General features: G+C 36.9%; 1 pseudogene; it reads right to left on the reverse strand.

Annotated features, from left to right (window-relative positions):
* Positions 1-622: 622 nt before the first annotated feature.
* Positions 623-1,655, reverse strand: LOC106980758 (olfactory receptor-like protein OLF3; annotated as a pseudogene).
* Between the last annotated feature and the right edge of the window lie 6,890 nt (positions 1,656-8,545).

The raw sequence follows: 8,545 nt of genomic DNA on the forward strand, positions 1-8,545 counted from the left end.
GTTTAACCTTATCAGGGTAAAACAAAAATTTTAGTTGATATTTCTCCACTCAATTATTATCTCCACTCAATTATTTCCATTACTCAGATAGTCTTTATATCCAATAGTAGGTCTAGCACAAAAAATCTTCATCAGCTTTGATAGCAACTTTCTTCTTCGAACAATGACTCAATTACTAAATATGGCTACATATACTTACATTTTAAGTGAGTCTTCAAATTGACAATGATTTTGTTCCCAATGGAAATATGATAATCTTTTACAAAATGTGGATGAATAAAAACCTGTGTTCCAAGGTAAGACTCATGAATAGGTCACTGATCACAATGTGACTAATCAAAACAGTAAATTGCATTGTCTTCAATTACTCTCAGTAATTGTAAATGGTAAATGCTATTGCCTCAATTACTGCATATGAATGAAAACTGAGTAAGGGTGAGAAGTTCACTCCTCTACTCCACTGAACATGCTGCTGTGACATAAAAATATACCCACAGCCCACACCCCAACCCAACCACTCAACCTCCTACCTAGCATCACCAGGACATGTATCATCATCTCCTTCCTGGTTGCTAGGACAATGCAGGTGATGCCTGCCATATCTGAGTTAAGTGAAAGAACTCACAGGCAAAGCTCCTTTCTCTAACTAATGCTCAGGATTCATCAAGTTGCCAGTTTTGATGTTAGTCCAGATAACTGCCCTAGTAGTTTCTGCCAGGCCCCCTTCACCTCCTTATTCCTTACACTATAAATCATAGGGTTCAACATGGGTGTCAAAACAGCATAGAAGAGAGAGATCAACTTCTCCTGAAGAATAGAGGGGCTGGAGCGGGGCTGGATGTAAGTGAAAATGGCCATGCCATAGCACAAGACAACCACTGCGAGGTGAGACGCACAGGTGTGGAAGGCTTTCTTTCTTCCCTCTGTGGACTGGATCTTCAGGATGGTGGAGATGATCTGGATGTAGGACAAGAGGACCAGGCAGAAGGGTGTCATCAGCAGAACGATGCTAGAAACCATGATTATGATCTCATTGGAGGAGGTGTCCACACAGGCCAGTCTGACCACAGCTAAAATTTCACATGATATGTGATCAATATACTTGTTTGTGCACATGGGCAGCTGAAGGGTGATGGCAGTATGAATGAGAGAGTTGAGAGAACCACTGACCCAGGATGTGATGGCCAACCTAGTACACAGCCCTCCATGCATGATGACCGAGTATCGCAGGGGGTCGCATACAGCCACATAGCGGTCGTAGGCCATCACTGCCAGTAGAACAAACTCAATCCCACCCCAGCCTAGAGAGAAAAATAACTGGGATGCACAGCTCACAAATGGGATTGCTTTATGTTCTGCAAGAAGATGCACTAACATCTGAGGAATGATGCTTGTGGCATAAGAGACATCAACAAGGGAGAGGTTGGTGAGAAAGAAGTACATGGGAGTGTGGAGTCTGCTGTCCAGGCAGATCAGAGCAACAATAAGGAAATTTCCCAGGACTGTCACCAAGTACATGACTAAGAACAAAACAAAGAGAAAGACCTGCACATACAAGTCACTGGACAGGCCGAGGAGAATAAATTCTCTCACCCATGTCTGGTTATCTGTTTCCATTAAAAACATGTGAGAATCATTAATCTGCAAAAGGTCAGAGATAAGAGAATCTGTTGAATCAAAGAACCATTTTAGTGAATACATACTGTATGCAATTGGCTAGCCTTTACCAGATGTTTCAGACTATTCGCAGGCCAAGATGGAAGGTTTTATCCCAACATATCCACTCTGCATCAGAGTCAGGCCAGAACCTTCATAAGGACAGGAAGTGGTCTCAGGGAGACCCTGTTAAAGCCTGGAGATAATGTAGTGCAATTCTAGGAGCTCACATCTTACAAACTTACCTCAGATTCCAGAGCAAGTAGAGTTTGGTAGGTGACAATGGTAGGTAAAGTGATAAACAATGAAGAAAATTTGGTTGGAAAGTTTTTTAAAGCTACTTTACATATGTCAACTAATCCCATCATAATGAAAAATGGTACATTTATTACAAAAGGAAATATTGGGAAAAGTCAGATCCTTGTGGAAAGATCTGGAATCAGAGAACCTAGATTTTAAAAATTGATTTTATTATTTATTTACAGCTATGCGATTTGGGCTAGGTGACAAGCTTTTATACATGAAACAGAGGCATATCATCCCACTCACAAGTACATTTAAGCTCAAACGTAGGTAACTTATGAGGAAAGTACTTTGAGAACCATTACTAGTAGTAGAGGAAGTAGAGGAAGTATTAGTAGTAACATGACCTCTGCCTTGGAGTAGATAAGGTAGTAAACATTATTTTCTCCACACATCCCCTCCATAAATTCAAACATAAATAAAATTGGAGGCAATCTTCCACAAAACTGAAGGTTCAGGAATGGACAGGAGGGCTTTGAAGACTTTTTGCTTTTTGTTATTGCCCTTAATCCTCTTGGCCTTTGGTCTCTCAGCCCTCAGTGGGATCAGAAAGGGAAAAGTATTGTAATGGTATCTTGTTCTTTTTATTTTTCTCTTTTCAATTTACCGCGACTAATCATTTAACCTTTGTAGGTGGGCTCAAAAGAAAGCAAAGAAGACTTGATACAGAGAGGAAAGAAACACAAATGTTTAAGGATTCTTCTTCATTGTCCAAGGCAGAAAAGAAAGTATGAGTTCGCATAGATGTACATTGGAATGGAGTTTCCTCCTATTTCCCCCTGAAGGAAGTGCTTTTTCAGTAGAACTAATTTGTTATTATTATGTCATTTTTGAACATTAAAAAGGGATACATAAGATTTAAAAAATATTTTGAACCACTGCCTGCTCACAACTTCCCTTTTCTTGCAGCCTACAACATAAGGGAAAATAGTAACTAAAGTCAGCAAGAGAGATTGAGGGCAGAGATAGCTGCCCGCCCATCCCAAAACCCACGCAGATGTCAGATTAGGGTCACTGAGCAGAAAGATGAAGACTATCTATGCTTTAATGCTCTTACCTCTTAAACAACAAAATAGAACAAGTAGTCCCAGGAACACCCTACTCATTCATGATTCAGACACGTGCATTTTCATAAATTTCTTTAATTACCTTCTCGAAACTTGATCCATTCTTTCAACAGTTCCTTCTTTCCTGCTTATAATACTTCCTCAACCACCCTTCACTTTGCTTTTCTTTAATCATGATTAGTCTGAGAAAATATTTACTTGCCTCAAAACCAGTGTTGAACAATTATTACAGTTAAGAGTCCTATTGTGCTCTCTCTCCAGTATAAATTTGTTTGTGTTCTCTTCTCATTATTCGTTACAACTTTGGCTACCTTACCTTTTTGCCAGGTACCTAATGCTCCTTTAATATACAATAAAATCTGAAAGGCAGTCAGCAAGGGGGCAGAATAGGACTTTGTCTCATCCCATGGATGCTCTAAATAAGCACCTACATACAGATCCATTCCAAGAGAAATGCAAAAAGGAGTGGGGCAACTCCTACTCATAGGATGACAGAAAATACCCACATCAAAACAGGTAGACACATTAGTGAGACACATCAGTGGCACAATCTCCACTACTAGTACAGTTCCTTACAACTGGGAGAGAACCCACAACTCCCAGCTTGTCTCTGAGGATTAAAGTAATTGGACCACATATCCAGCACCTAAATTTTTATGGCTGCCACTTGAGGGACTGACTCCTTAGCTATGTGATCCAACAGGACTCAGCATTCAAGAGTCCCCCAGGTCCACAGAAAATAAAGAGACATTTATCTTACACATATACAAAAATAAACTCAAAATGAATTAAAGACTAAACTCTAAGGCTTAGAAACTCCTAGAAGAAATTATAGGGAAAACACCCCTGATATTGGTCTAGGCAATGATTTTTTTTAATTGACACCAAAAGCTCAAGCAACAAAAGCAAAAATAAACAAGTAGGATTACATCAAATTAAAAGCTTTTTAACAGCAAAGGAAACAATCAACAAAATGAAAGGGTAAGCTAGGGATTGGGAGAAAATATTTGCAAACCATATATCTGATAAAGGGTTAATATCCAAACTATATAAAGAATGCATATAACTCAATAGCAAAAGCAACAAATGACCAGATTTTTAAGATTAGCCAAGTCCTGAGCAGACGTTTTTTTCAAGAAGACATACAGATGGCCAACAGGCATATGAAAAGATATCTCAACATCACCAATAATCAGGGAAATACAAATCAAAACCACAATGAGATACCACCTTACCTATGTTAGGATGGCTATTATCAAATAATAAATAACAAACGTTGGCAAGATGTGGAGAAAAGGGAACCCTTGTACATGTTTGTGGGAATGTGAATTGCTACAGCCAACATGGAAAGTGGTACGGTATTTCCTCAATAAATTGACAATAGAACTACCATGTGATTCGGCAATCCCACTTCTGGTATTTATCCGAAAGAAATGAACTCAATACCTTGAAGAGATATCTGCACTCCCATGTTCATTGCAGCATTATTCACAACAGCCAAGATATGAAAACAGTTAAGTATCTGTTGAATGGATAAAGAAATTGTGATATATATGCATACAATGGAATATTTTTCAGCCTTAAAAAAAAAAAAAGATCCTGCCATTTGCAACAACCATGAAAGAACCCAGAGGTCATTACACTGAATGAAATGAGCCAAATACAGAAAGAGAAAAACTGCATGATTTTACCTATATGTGGAATCTAAAATGTCAAATACATAGAGAGAGTAGAAAGGTAGTTACCAAGGGAAGAGGAAATGAGGAGATGTCAGTTATAGGGCACAAAGTTGTAGTTTTTTTAGGATGAATTGGTCTTGAGATCTAATGTACATCATAATGAGTATAGTCATTATGGAAATTTGCTAAAAGAATTGATTTTAGGTCCTTATCACACATACACATAAAAGGTAACTTCATGAGAGAATATGTTAATTACCTCAAGAATAGTAGTCATTTCACTATGTATATGTATATAAAATCTTCATGTTGTACACCTTAAATACAATTTTTATTCTACAAAATAACAGACATACAGACAATAAACCCTAGTTTACATTCTTTGTGTTATTTCGTGCACATGCTCAACAAACCCCAAGCCACATCTCTCTATGTATGTTTTGAGTTTTATTTGTCTACTCAAAAACAAAGAATCCGTGCTGCCTACTCAGGGCATCGTATTAAACAATATACCCCTGCGATTCCTCCTTGGACAAGAGCACTAATAAAACACAATATGTGATATGATAGATACCATTGAAATAGTCCATGAAAAATTATCTTCTTAAAGCACTGCCACTAATGCCTGAAATCTATTTGTTTTATTTTGATCACTGTCCTTTTAATGAAATGGTTAAAAATGAAATATTTTTTTAAAATAAAATAATATGATATGGGAGTTTTATATGAAGTACCTAACCTTGTTGTAAACTGATCCTTGAAAATGAGTCATGTAAGAGTACAAAACTGTAAGTTTTGGTGTGAATGACACTGAAGTTGTGAGAAAAGTTAGGTCTGGACTACAGAGACAATTTTTTTTCATTTAAAATATTACCATTGTTGGACTCTAGCTAAAAGTACCTCCATGTATCTTCTCATAATACCCAGTAACTATCAGTTACTGCAGATAACAGGATAGAAATGTTCTTATCTCTATGACAAAGAAATTTTAAAAAAAAAAAGGTGTTGAGATTTCTCAAAAAATTCCTTTCTTTTACATGACACAATACACCTAACTTAAAAGTTAAATTTTAGTCAATCATTACAATCTTTCTTTAAGTAAAGCAAATTTGTTCATTGATCTTATGGAAACTGTTATATTTTCTGTATCATAAAAATTGAAATGAACAGGTTAAATGTTATTTTTCAACCTATTCTATCTCCATAAAGTGAACCACAATTATTTTTCCTATTTTTAATCTCCTACAACCTTATAACACCTTCAGCTGAAAATATCTGTCACTTGAACAAGATGAAGAGGGAAAAATTCTGACAATGCTTCCTGCTGATGTTAAAACCAGGACTGGTCTTTATCTCCATGGGGTGGATAAAATTTAGCTTTGGTTTATTCCTGCCTCCCTTTATCTGAGTCTGTCTTCTAACATTTCATTTATGAACAAATACTTTCATCCCATCTCTAACTCTACATCAACGTCTGCCCTCCAGTAAAATGGCCCATGTTCTAAACTGCCCCTGCTTCTCCCCATCTTAAAAAGAGTATCGACAAAGTCAAGATCTTAAATTAAATATATTTTTAATGGTAAATTCCCAGGCAGTGATTTTTAGTAATATTTGTTGTAAACATCTGGGTATTTTGAGTCTTAAAAATGAAGCATCTCCCAACTATTATAATTTACTTAAATTCTGACCAGTGGACCTCTCAGATGGGAGCCCTTTTCATTCCAACCTCCCTATAGTTCTGCAGTATGCCTGAGAGAAAGGGTATTGCCCTGAGTAGCAATTCTCAACATAAAGTACCCTTTTAGCCTTTCAGCACATCCTCCTCATATTCCTGCTCTAACTGTATTGATATAGCCTTGAGGAATTATGAGGACCTTCTTATCAAGAAAAAGATGAGTAACCTGACCCATACCATAGACAAATAAGCCAAGGATGACAGAACTTTTCATATGTTGGTACACACAGACAGGCTCATCACTTGTGATTCCCTAGAGATGTCTTCAGATGCTGCTGTCCACATTTATTAATCTTTAGTTGCATTTAGTTTCCATTGCTACTTTATGGACCAACACTCCAAAATACTCAATTTACCTTTGCAAGGAAGGAAGTATCCAGGGCTTGACACATGGGTATATTTGCCTATTCAACATTCAAGGCCACATTTAACATCTTACACCAGTGAGTATGTTATACATTTAAATCTATCTAATAATGTTTTCCATTTCTATTGACTGATGGCTTCATAAATTATCTCTTCCCCTTCCCCCACATTAGGAAGAGAGAACTATTGACTTGAAAAGATTCGAAGGAATGCACACTATAGGATTCTTCAGTATCTCAACTTCCAAGATTATATTTCAAAATAAAACCCCTTTCCACTATTCATGCCAATTCAAAGAATGCATGGATGGACAAAACCTTGGATCAGCCTCAGAAATCCAACCTGAAATACAGTTAAGGTTTGTGGGTGATCCCCTTCTTTATATTTTCCACCACTTATTACAGAGATGATGCTCTGTGGCTAAGAGATAAAATTCCAAATGCTTTTTCTCCCCTGAAAGTTTGCACATCATCTTTTGGAACACTCCCTTTGAGTTACAATCATATTTGGCCTTCTCATTGGAGTCCTCTATAGTCTTAGCAGAGACAGATTACAAGTCTTGAATTCAGAAGCAGAGCATATGAAGCTAACTCCCACAACCCACAGATATTCTTTCTTTCATGCTGGGCATACTTTTAAACAAGTGGGTTATCAATAGAAATGGCACTTTAATTTAAAGAGAGTCCTCTAAAATGTGGCTGAGTAGTTGGTTGTTGCATCACTGACCATATCCAACACAGGCAGGCATATTTGCATCATCCCACTCTTTGGAAACATGATCCCAGGGCCACTTGGGAAGGTGATGTTTCAAAGATAATTTTTAACCCTGAGAAAGCAATCAGTTTTTCTTTTTGGTTCTTGTTATCTACTTAATACCTGGGTTTTGTTACCTGACTCTTCACATACACCGAGTACAATTATTGAGGACCCAGTTTCTCCAACATGTGCAATCCTGAAATTCACCTTTTGTGATATATTTTATCATAACTTCATTCTGTAAATGCTAAGCTTCTTTATATGTCTCATCCTTTGTAGGAAACACGACTAGTACAGTACAAATCACTCAGTATACTATGTCTCCACAGTATAATTCCTCCAGCCCATTCTAGAGGAACCAACCTTGAGTCAGAAGACCTTATTTCTAGTCCCAGCTCATATTCTTGAGTCTATATCAATTTGAGAAATCCATTTAATCAGCTTTCTACCATTGAAAGGAAAATTCAAATACTTTGTATATATACTGTTAGAGAAATAACTAAGATTTTTTTTTTTTGCATTTGCAGAGTGTAGTAACTTCCTTCGTTTATTTGCCTTTTTTTAAATCAAAATATTTTTTTAGGAATAGAATTTAGCAATTCATCACTTACATATAACACCCAGTGATCATCCCAACCAGTGTCCTCCTTAATGCCTCTCACCCCTTTAGCCCTTACCCCAACCCAATACCCCACCAGCAACCCTCATTTTGTTCTCTGTATTTAGGAGTCTCTTATGGTTTGTCTCCCTCTCTGTTTTTATATTATTTTTGCTTCCCTTCCCTTATGTTCATCCGTATTATATCTTAAATTCCATATATGAGTGAAATCATATGCTATTTGTCTTTCTCTGACTTGTTTTGCCTAGCATAATACACTCTAGTTCTATCCATGTTGTTGCAAATGGCAAGATTTCATTCGAGAAAACTTTTAAACAATTGACAATTTATCTTAACTGGAACTGTTATATACTCCTACTACATG

Source organism: Acinonyx jubatus, chromosome A2, assembly GCF_027475565.1.
Source record: "Acinonyx jubatus isolate Ajub_Pintada_27869175 chromosome A2, VMU_Ajub_asm_v1.0, whole genome shotgun sequence".
NCBI lineage: Eukaryota > Metazoa > Chordata > Mammalia > Carnivora > Felidae > Acinonyx > Acinonyx jubatus.